Below are 12,473 nucleotides of genomic sequence, written 5' to 3' on the forward strand. Positions count from 1 at the left end.
ATCTCCCCCTTGGAAACATTTGTCCTCAAATGTTGCTAGTTAGACTAAGAATACTGAGTAATCTGAGGCTACATGATAGCATTCACAACCAAAGTAAATTGAATAACTGAATTGAAATTATTCTAAGCTTCTGAGTAATTTTGTGAGTGCATGAACTTACATGAGGACAGTTATATAGCTGAATACATGAATAGAAAAGAACTGAATCAAAGAAGAGTACTACCTTAAGATAAATCGAAGCTTGCAGATAAGAGGTTAGGGTACTTGGCTTGCATATCTGCTTTGGTTTCCCGAGTGGCACCCTCAACAGACTGATTCCGCCAAAGAACTTTGAACAAGGAAACTTCTTGTTCCTTAGTCTATGGATTTGATGATCTAAAATTTTAACTAGAATCTCTTTGTATAAAAGGCTATTTTGAATGTTGGAGCTTTTTAAAGAAACAACAATAGTGGAGTCACCGATGCATTTCTTTAGCATAGAAACGTGGAATACAAGATGAACGGCTAACAAGTCTGCAGGCAACTCAAGGTCATAAGCTACTTTCCCAACACGACTTACAATTCTGAAAGGGCCAACAAACCGGGGACTAAGCTTCCCTTTTTTTCCATATCTCTTTATCCCTTTCATGGGTATAATATTCAGCTACACTAAATGACCAACCTCAAACTCTTGGTCCATTCTTCTCACATCCGCATATGATTTTTGATGACTCTATGTTGTTTTCAATATTTCTCTAATCAACTTAACTTTCTCCATAACTTTAAACACTACATCGGGCCCAAGCAGAGCAGCCTCACCCACTTCGAACCAACCTATAGGCGATCAACATCTCCTCCTACAAAAATCCCCAAATGGGGGTCATTTGAATGCTGGAATGGTAACTGTTATTATAAGCGAACTCAATCAATGGAAAATTCTTATCCCAACTACCTTTGAAATCAAGAGCACATACCCTTAATATATCTTCTAGAGTCTGGATGGTCCTCTCTCCTTGACCATCTATCTGAGGATGGAAAGTTAAACTAAGATGGACTTGGGTACCAAGACCCTTCAGAAAGGCTCTCCAAAAATGGAAAGTACACTGAGTACCCCTATCTGAAATGATGGATAAAGGCACTCCATGCAATATCAATAACACTTGGCTATACAACTTAGCATAGTCCTCAGTTGTATAAGACGTGTGAACTACCAAGAAATATGCTAAATTTATCAATTTTTCTGCAATAACCGAAATCAAATCATGATGACAACGCGAATTGGGTAAACCAGTCACAAAATCCATATTCACATCTTCACTTCCAGGTGAGATACCAAATTCTTGCAATGAACCACCAGGTCTTTGGTGATTTACTTTAACCTGTTAATAAGTTGTACACTTAGCCATAGACTCGGAAATGTCTCTCTTCATACCACTTCACCAATAGATTTCCCGCAAGTCGCGGTACATCTCGGTAGAACCTGGATGAATGGAATAATTTGTACCTTGCGCTTCCACCATAATCCGCTGTCTCAAATCATCAACACATGGCACACACAATCTAGTCTGGTATCTCAACACGTTATCTCCCCCTTGGGAGAAAACCTCTTCCCTTTGTTCTTTAATCGACTCCTTCAGTTTGACCAAACTAGAATCCATATCTTGCTTCTCCTTTACTTTTGAAACTAGGGAAGATTCAACACTATTATGAACCCAAATATTCCCTTTAGCTGAATCAATCAACCTAACACCCAATCTAGCCAAACGAAGAACTTCTCGAGCTAACTCTTTTTTGTCATCCTCCACATGAGCAACACTACCCATGGATAATCTACTAAGGGCATCGGTCACTATATTGGCCTTTCCCAGATGATGCAACACACTCATGTCATAATCCTTCAGCAACTCCAACCATCTTCTCTGACGATTATTCAACTCTCTCTAGATAAACACATACTATAAGATTTTGTGATCCATGAACACATCCACATGTACACCATACAAATAATGTCTCTAAATTTTCAAAGCAAACACTATAACATCTAACTCAAGATCGTGGGTTGGGTAATTCTTCTCATAAGGTTTAAGCTATCTAGAGGCATAGGCTATAACCTTACCTCTCTGGATCAACACACAACCCAAACCAACTTTGAAGGCATCACAATACACCACCAAACTATCTGTACCATCTGGTAATGCTAAGTGTGGGGCTGTGTGAGTTGAGTCTTCAATTCCTGAAAACTCGTCGTATAGGAATCTGACCACTGGAACTTAACTTTCTTTTAGGTCAGTCTAGACATATAAGATGAAATAGATGAGAACCTTCAACAAAATGGCAGTAATAGCTAGCTAAACCTAAGAAACTCCTAATGTCTGACGGAGAAATAGGTCTAGGCCAATTTCTTATAACTTCTGTGTTTTGGGGATCGTCTCTAATACCATCGGTGGAAATAATATGATAGATAAAGGCTACTGATCTTAGCCAAAATTCACACTTGCTGAATTTGGCAAATAATTGATGATCTCTAAGGGTTTGCTAGATAATTCTAAGATGATCTGCATGGTCATCCTCACTACGGGAGTACACAAGGATATTATCTATGAATACTATGACAAACATGTCTAGATACTATTTGAACACTTGGTTCATAAGGTTCATGAAAGCTACAGGAACATCAGTTAGCTAGAAACATATGACTAGAAACTCAAAATGACCATAACGGGTCCTAAAAGTTGTCTTTGGAATATCACATTCCCTTAACTTAAGTTGATGATATTCGAATCTAAGGTCTATCTTTGAGAAATAAATTACACCTTGTAATTGATCAAACAAGTCATTAATTCTAGGGAGAGGGTATTTATTCTTAACTGTGACCTTATAAAACCTTTATCTAAAAGATATGTGAATTGCTCTTTCAATTCCATAAGCTCGGTGGGAGCCATACGATAAGAAGGGATAAAAATAGGTTGAGTATCTGGGAGAAGGTCAATACCAAATTCTATTTCCCTATCGGGAGGTAACCCTGGGAGATCTTCTAGAATAACTTCAGGAAACTCATTCACCATTCGGATGGACTGAATTATTAGAGTCTCAGACTTAGTATGCTTGACTCAAACTAGATGATAAATGCAATCATTGGAAATCAACTTTCTGGCTTTAAGATAAGATATGCAATGACTCTTGGAAGACACTGAATTTTCTAGACACTCAAAGAATGGCTCATCTGGGAACTGAAACTTCACCACTCAGGTGCGACAATCTATAGAATCATAACCGAAATGGAGTTAATCCATACCAAGGATAAGATCAAAATCAACCATAACTAACTCTATCAAGTCTGCTAACATAACTTTTTGAAGGACATTGATAGGAAACTTTTTATAGAATTGTTTAGAAATAACTAACTCACCTACTAGAGTAGAAATAAAGAAGGGCTTAGGGATATTTGTAGAATTTATCTCAAAATTTACTACAACTACTGGGGTCACATAAGAGAAACTTTACCCAGGATCTAACAACAACTAAACATCAAAATGAAAGACACGAAGCATACCAGTAACGACATCTGGTGAATCCTCCTGCTCTTAATAGGATGGTAAAGCATAAAACCAATTCTAGCACTGACCTCCACCAGCAATGGATGATATGCCCTGAGGATAAGCTTAGCTACCTAGAGGAGATGGTGTACTATTAGCCTAATTCTGGGGTAGAACATCCCTATTTCCCTATCTAGCATGGAAGCACTTTTTGATTTTTTGACCCCACTGGCCACATCCATAACAACCTTTTCGACCCCACAAATACTCGCCCGGATGGATCTTACCATACTTAGCACACTAAGGATAACTAGGCCTACCACTCACACTATTCTAAGAACTAGGCATAGAAAACTTACCCCACTGTTCCTGTCTATTTTTGGGTATAGGAGTACTGGCTTAAGAAGGTGCAGGCATAGATGAACGATTCTGAAACTATGAATGATATTCTCTTCCAAACCTATTCTAACTATAATCAAACTGCCCTGTTCTAGCCTTCTTATTTACTCTCTCTCTTTCTTTCAACTTTTCTACCTCAATATGTTGTGTTTGCATCATCAATCTAGAAATACCCATATCTCTAATGAGCATAGCAAGACTACACTACAAACTCAAATACACCGGTCACAAACTTACTCATGCTTGATATAGGATCATCCCTCTGATCAGGGACATACTTAAATAACTGGTTGAACTTGAGGCAATACTCCTTTACATTCATAGATCCCTACCTCAGGTTCATGAACTCTTCTATCTTAGCTTTCCTTATCTCACATGGGAAGAACTTGTATAAGAACGCATCCTAAAATATCTGTCAAGTCATAGGAGCTGCATTCTCCTTTCTACTTTTTTTCCACATCACTACCCAATCATAACCAACATCATTCAGCCTATAGGATGCCAATTCTATACTCTCATCTTCAAAAACATGCATAATTTGGGTTATTTTCTTTACCTCATCTAGATAAAACTGTGGGTCCTCACCTGCCTTCAACCCAAAGAACCTTGGCAGGTTCATTCTTATAAAATCTTAAATTTTAGCTGTGGCTATGTCCCATCTTGCTAGGGTAGGACTGCAACCTGATGGTTGTCCTAAACATTAGCTGTCATATCTTGGGCTAACACCTAAAAAGTAGCCCAAAACTCTGCATGTGACACATTCTCATTCAAAGGATTTGCGAGCTAAGGTGGCTAGTTATTGTTTCTGCATGCATTAGCTCAACGAAGAAGCATTTCTATCTAATGAATGCATGAATTAGAAGTAGATAGAGACACAAAATACATACTAGATCATGAAAGATGATATGATTTCCTAAAATGTTCCATAGCCTCTTGTTCATAGATGTGGCGCACTTCACACCAATGATTAAGACTCTACATAACATGGCTTGTTTGACTCCCTAGGACTTTCTAAGCCTTAGGCTCTCATACCAAGTTTGTAATGCCCTAAAATATAACTCTCGGGATGCCAGACGGTGCTTCGAACTACAAGTAGTCCTGAGCTAACCCTAGCTACTTTCTACTAAATTTGAATCTCAAAATAGGGGAAAATAAACATGAAAACATAATAAATACGGAAATCTTATATGAAGCATACTAATCTCACAAGTCTTGGTAAAACAATACTGAAAATTTTAGATACGAAATCAAAAGTCTAAACTGAATCTAGTAGTCCGACAAGCCTCTACTAACTGAATCTATAGAGTCACTGGGACAGGCCCCAATTGCCTCAAACTTCCTGAAATGAATACTAAACCATCTACTAGATAAAAATAAATCTGAATAGCTAATTCCTTGAAATATGAGGGCTCTGTAGAGATGTAGATGAGATGCTCGAAAATCACTCACGCTGCTGAGACTGAGCACCTAAACCTACATTATAAGAAATGTAGCACATAGACGTATATGTAGATCAGTACTTTAATGATGTATTGAGTATATGGGGTTGAATGTAATAAGTAAACAATTTCATCATAATTAATAAAATCATGCATGCTAAATGTAAATGACTCACATAGGCTTAAGTAATCTGAAATCTGAAGATCAAAAATCACGAATAATAAAGAACATAATATGAATCTTGAAATCCATTATATTTAGTTCTAAAATGTATTCTTTTCTGAAAACTTCCATATTATCTTGCCAACTATAAGTGAAATACTTCATCTCAAGAGTTCAAGAAAATCTTAAAATCCATAGCTTTCAAAACATATACTTTTATCTTAAGGCTTTCAACTAATAGACTTTTTTAAGATTGGGGGACTTCTTTTGGGAGGTTTTTCTAACCGACATAAACCATGTGAGCATTCATGAGTTGTTCCAACCTTGCTATCAGAATAGAACTTCTTATAATAAGTGATCACAATATTAGTCATGTATGTAGAAGTGGGAATAATCTTATTCCTATGGTGGCACATAGTTCTAGGGCACGAAACCTTGGTAACATACCCATATTTGTGCTAAATACTACCCCCATTCTTATGCTCAGGATCTTAGGAAATCCACTTCAACAAAAAAAGTACAAGGGTTTACCAGAAAAAATAATTATGCTCTTTCTTTTCTTTAAATGTCAAATCACATGAACAATGTGAATTCTTTATCTTAGCTTAGGTCCAAAAGGTCAAATCTTTATCAAAATATCTGAGAATAATCTTATCATAGGGTGCGTGTAGTACAAACAACCTTGAAATAGCAATCTTAAATTAGGGATTAATGACCCATGCATCAAACTCACATTAAAATATCATATGTTCATGCTTGAAAATGTAAACATTGATAAATTAATTTAATTTCTAGAAAATACCAAAATATGCATGAAAATATGAACATAATCATGTAATTAAACTTCTAAATCACTGAAAGTCTCATAAGCTTGTGAATAACAATAATGGGTATAAACCCTAACTTGAATTTCATGTGAAATAATATAAAAATTCAGTAAAATTAGAATTAAAATAAATTTTGGGCACAAGGACTAAAGTATTATCCTTGTTCATAAGCACACAGACCTCAATTGATGATCTTAGATGCTAAAACTTGAATATTGGATCTGTATTGATGCTTTGGAGATGAATTCTTAGAGTTCTTAAGTTGGGGTTTCTAAATGTTGAATTACCTTGGAGAATTACTAGAAAAATTGGGTTTCTTGAAGGAGCTTTGATGATCTAGGGTTTTCTTTTGAGATAAAGTGGATTAAATAAGCATAAAGCGCTTTGGAATATGCTAAATCTTGTGTTTTTGATGGATTAAGGGATTGGGAATTGACCAAAATACCCCCTTTAAGCTTTTAAATGGAACTGAAAAATGCAATATTTTCCAAACTATGTGGCCACCGCGATGCGACACTATCATGGTGGCTCACTGGAAAGTGGACGAATGGGAACTGGGCTTTCACCGCGACACACCACAATCGTGGTGCCCTTTAGTTTTCTATTTTGGCCACTGGCCCAATGCGCCAGTATCACGAAGGCTCACTGGAAATTAACAAATAGGAAATTGGCCCTCTCCACGATGTACAAATATTGAAGAGGTCCACTGGAATTTGACAATTACAAATTTTGCCTTTCCCGCGACGCGCCAAGTGCCCAAGTGGCACATTGTCAACTTAAAAATGTCAAAGCTACTTAACCAAGTGTCGGATTTGAGAAAATATTATATCTATGGAAAGCTTATTCAATTTCCCACACAATGAAAAGTATAAATCTAGAAAATTCTACATATAATAAATATTATTCATTTTTGAATCTATCTCTTAATGTTCTAGGAACGAATTTAAACCAAGAAAGTTTGAGGTATTACAATTGAAGAATATGGATTCCGTTTTGAAGGATTCTAGACGTGAGAATACTTTGGAAAACAATTTGAAGCCTTTTTGTTTGAACCCATCAATGGTCATTCTTACTTTGCTTATGTCGTTATTAGTGTCCTTTCTTAGCTGTAATAATTTTGAAGTTGACTATCAAAGCAACACCACTCCTTCCTCAACAATCCTTCTTCGGTCCTTGAGGCCTTCCAATTCCTTCAAATCAATGCAGTGAGCATCCTTTAACTTCCTGAGATCGATAATATATTCGAGCATAATAGGGAAACCTTTAAAAGTAGAAAATTTCTCTTTTTCCACACTGGTCTAAAACTTATGCATGTTCTCTAGAGAAAAAGGACCAGAAGGAAGAGGGTGATGTATTTTAATAGAGGAGGTAAGTCTTGAAATAGGGCATTTTTGGAGACAACCAACTGCTTAGAGGAAGAAGAGGACTCATTCAAGGACTCTAAAATAAGAACATGGTTCTTTGGAGAGAGGAAGGAAAGGTTTTTAAGAGATTTTCCATTGATCGAGTTTGGGTCATTTGGCATAGAGGAGTTTAGATGAAGGTTTTCAATAAGGCAGAGAAGAAGAAAAAGATTTGAATAGAGAAAAGGAGAAGATAAAAGTGGGTAAGGTAAAGAAGGAGGCTACTATTAAAGTGAAAGGTTGGTAGAGGGGGATGTTGGGAAAGTAAAAATATTAGAGAGGCAGTAATTTTTGGCGTAAAATGAGGGGAGGCAATGATACCAAAATATTTTTTTTAAAAAAAGGAAAAATCCAAGTATTACTATCTAAAATTAAGGCTTATAAGTCACTAATTCTAAGAATACCAAGTCTCTTATAATGTAACAAAATATTTCTTCTAGCAGGGTTTTTGTAAAAATATTTGCTAGTTGATTTTCAGAGTCAACAAATTTTAAAGAAAAATTACCATCTTTTGCATTATCTAGAATAAAATGATGCTTAATATCAATATGTTTAGCCCTGGAGTGATGCATAATTTATATATATAAGCTAATAGCATTGGTGTTATCACACATTATAGGATAGATTCAAAGGAGAAGTTAAAGTCTAGTAATTGATGCATAATCTATAAGATTTGAGTACCAGAACTTTCAACTGCTATGTATTCGGCTTCATTAGTTGAAAAAGCAATGGAGGTTTGCTTCTTGCTGTGCCATGAGATCAGGGCATCATCAAGAATTTGATATATTCCACTAGTGCTCTTTTTATCATTTTTATATCCTATAAAATTAGCATCTAAATAGACAATTAAATCAAAATATGAGGAGCAGGGATACCAAAGTCCAACGTCTTGAGATTCTATGAGATATTAAATGATTCGTATTATGGAAGTACGATTAGACTCCTTGGGAGTCAACTGGAACCTGGCATATTTACATATACTAACCATAATGTCTGGTTGACTCACATTAAAATAGAGCAAATATAGGATCATCTCTTTGTACATCTTTTCATCAACATCAATTTTGGATGAATTTGAATTGAGGCTTGTGGATGGACTCATTGGAGTTCCATAGGCCTTTTTTTTTCCATACCAAATTTTTTGATGAGTTACTTCTTGTACTTGGCTTTACTGATGAAAGTTCCACTGGGTGTTTGCTTGATTTGTAATCCCAAAAAGAATGTGAGATCCCCCATAAGACTTATCTCGAATTCTCCTTTCATAAGGTTAGTAACATTCTCACACATAGAGATGTTAGAAGTATAAAAAATAATATCATCAATGCAAATTTGCACAATAAGAAGATTTGAAATGAGCTTTTGTATGAACAAAGTTGTATCAATTTTACCTCTTTGAAATTTTTTACTCAGTAAGAAAGTACTCAGTCTCTCATATCAAGCTTTTAGAGCATGTTTAAGGGTGTAGAGTGCTTTTGATGATTTAAAAACATTATTTTGATACGACGGATTTTCTAACCCTGGGGGTTGTTTTAAAAAAACTTTCTCATGAATAAAACCATTTAAGAAAGCACTTTTTACGTCTATTTGATATAGCTTAAAGTATTTGAAGGAAACAAATGCTAATAAAGTTTGTATTGACTCTAACCTTGCCACGGGGGCCAAGGTCTCTTCATAATTAATACATTCTTGTTGGAAATAGCCTTGGGCTACAAGTCTGGCTTTATTTCTTATAACCTTACCTTTTTCACTCAATTTATTTCTATAGATCCATCTAGTTCAAATTATCGAATAGTTTATTAGTCTTTCAACCAAGGACCAAACTTGATTTTGTTCAAACTGGTCTAATTCCTCCTTTATAGCTTTAACCCATGATTTATCTTTGAGAGCCTCATCGGTTTTGTTTGGTTCAATTTGAGAGACAAGGTCAATAGATGTTTGTCTTCTCAATGATACTCTGGTTTGCACTCTATCTTCTAGATTTTTGATGATGAGTTCATTTTGTTAGCTATAATGATACTTCCATTCTCTTGGAATGCTGGATTTCACTATTTTTGTTGTGAGAGTTGACTTTGCGGTGTAGTCAACTTGTTTTATGATTTCTCAGAGGTTGTGACATAACTTTCTCAAGATTGTAGATTACTCACTTGTTCTTTATCAATACTTAAACTCATAGAGAGGTGATTAGATTCATAAAATACAATATGCATAGATTCCTCAACACACAAGTTTCTTTTATTAAAGGCCCTATAAGCACGACAAGTGGGAAAGTACCTAAGGAAAATACCTTTGTCACCCCATTGATCAAATTTTCCTAAGTTATTCTTACCATTTTTGTGAATAAAATATTTACATCCAAAAGGGTGGAAGTATCTAATGTTGGGCTTCTTTTCTCTATAGAGTTCATAAGGCATTTTCTTTAGAATGGGTCAGATCAGGCATATGTTGATGATGTGATATGTTGTGCTAACTGATTCTACCCAAAAGTGATCTAGGAGATTATGTTCTAACACCATAGTCCTAGCAATTTCCTAGAGGAACCAATTCTTTCGCTCTCCTAAACCATTTTGTTGAGGAGACTGAGGTGAAAACAAGTTTTGAGAGTATCCATTCTGAGCACAATTCTCCTTAAATTCCTTGTTTTCAAATTCTCCTCTATGATTACTGTGAATAAAAGTGATGAGGTTTCCAGCTTCTCTCTATAGCTTTCAACAAAAAATCACAAAGTTTGAGAAAGCATCATGTTTATGTGCAATAAACATTACCTAAGTAAATCATGAGTAATCACCAACTATGAAAAAAACATATCTCTTTCCACTAATGCTTGTCATCTTGGTGGGACCAAAAAGGTCATTTTGAATTATTTGAAGAGGTTTTGTAGTAAAGACAATGTCTTTGACTTTGAATGATAGCTGAGTTTATTTACCCACTTGGCAGGCGTCACATATGTTATCCTTTTTCAAACTTGAATTTTGGCAAACCTTTCACCAATTTAAGTTCGGACAACTTCATAATAATATGCATACTAGTATGCCCAAGCTTTTTGTGCCATAACCAAGTATCATTGATTTTCATAGTGAGGTAGGTAAAGGTAGTAAAGTCAGGACTATTTAAGACATAAATTTTATCAATGCATTTATCGATGAGAGAGATAACTCTTTTGTCATGTTTGATTGAGCAATTTCTGTCTTTGAAGAGGACTCTAAATCTGGCATCACACAACTGACTGATGTTGAGAAAATTATGTTTATGGTTGTCTACTAGATATACTTTAGTGACTTCACATGATGAGCTAAGTTTTACTAAGTCAACTTTGAAGATGTTGCCTCTGCCAATGTCACTGAATCTAACTGATCCCCCATCTATTTTCTTTAACGAGGAAAATTTTCTTTCTTTTCAGTTATGAGTCTGGAACATCCACTGTCAATAATTTACATTCCCTTCGTATAGCTCTTACAGACCTATTCTTTGCTTGGTTCACATGTTACCATGAACCATATATTGGTAGCCTCTATTTCTTCTTCAGTTTCATCTTCATCACTCCAGGCTCCAAATATTTAATTCTTTCTAGATGGTCTTCTTTTTAACTTTGTACAATTTTGTTTAAAATGGCCACGCCTTCCAAAGTGATAACAACGATCATCATTTTTGGTGGGGTCATTATTTTTGGCTCCTTGGAATCTTTGTTGTCTCTGTCTCATGATCTGTCTTACTCCTCAAATGATGAGGGTTATCTTTTCACTATTAGCATCTTCCAAAATGTTCTCTTCTTCAGTTGGAGCAGTATTAAAGGCTACTGATTTCTTCTTTTCATACTCGTGGTACCTATTGATATAATTTCTTTCATATGCAATAAGGTTACCTCATAGTTTGACATATGTCATGTTGTATAGATCTCCATCTTCTAGAATGGAAGCCTTGGCTTCCCAAATCTTTGGAAGACTTCGGACCAGCTTCTAGACTTACAGACTATTTGGATAGGTCATCCCCAGTGATTTTCGATCATTTGCGATCTTACTAAATCTGGAAAATAATGTTTCAATGTTCTCATTCTCTTCCATTTTGAACAACTCTTATTAATTGACCAGGGCAACAATTTTTCACTTTTTCACTTTGGTGGTTCCTTCACAGGTTACCTCTAATTTGTCCAACATTTCTTTTGTAGTTTTACATGTTGATTGCTTATCATATTCTTCTCCACTGACTGCACAAAGAAGAAAACTTATAGCACTTGAATTAGTTAGGATTGCCTCTTCTTGTTATTTTGTGACCATAAAACTTTCAAGGTCTTCTATGTCAATACTACTAGATTTTATTTTTATCCTTTGACTTCTCCTTAAGTCCTGGAATAGGCTTTGGACGATGATGACCTAGTCTTGGACGTTATTTGATTGAGCAAAGATTCTAAACCTATGGTTGAGCTACACAGTCGAGGCTAATGTTTTACTTTAATACTAAGCCTTGTTCCATATCTTGGCATGTTATATATATATATATATGTCTATAATGTATGCATTGGTTCTTAATGATTTTGAACTAATTTGATCGTGGCATTATTTTATCCCGATCCTGAGTTACATGTTAGCGCTCTCCGCACTAACCATCTCTGAATGTTGAATCCCCACATGATGCAGGAACTGGAAACACTTCTTCTTTTCCTCCACAGTGTTAGGTGATCCCTAGATTGATCATGATTCAGCTTAAAGTGGTTAGCTTTTATTCTTCAGAAG

Source organism: Capsicum annuum, chromosome 12 (genome assembly GCF_002878395.1).
Source record: "Capsicum annuum cultivar UCD-10X-F1 chromosome 12, UCD10Xv1.1, whole genome shotgun sequence".
NCBI classification, from domain to species: domain Eukaryota; kingdom Viridiplantae; phylum Streptophyta; class Magnoliopsida; order Solanales; family Solanaceae; genus Capsicum; species Capsicum annuum.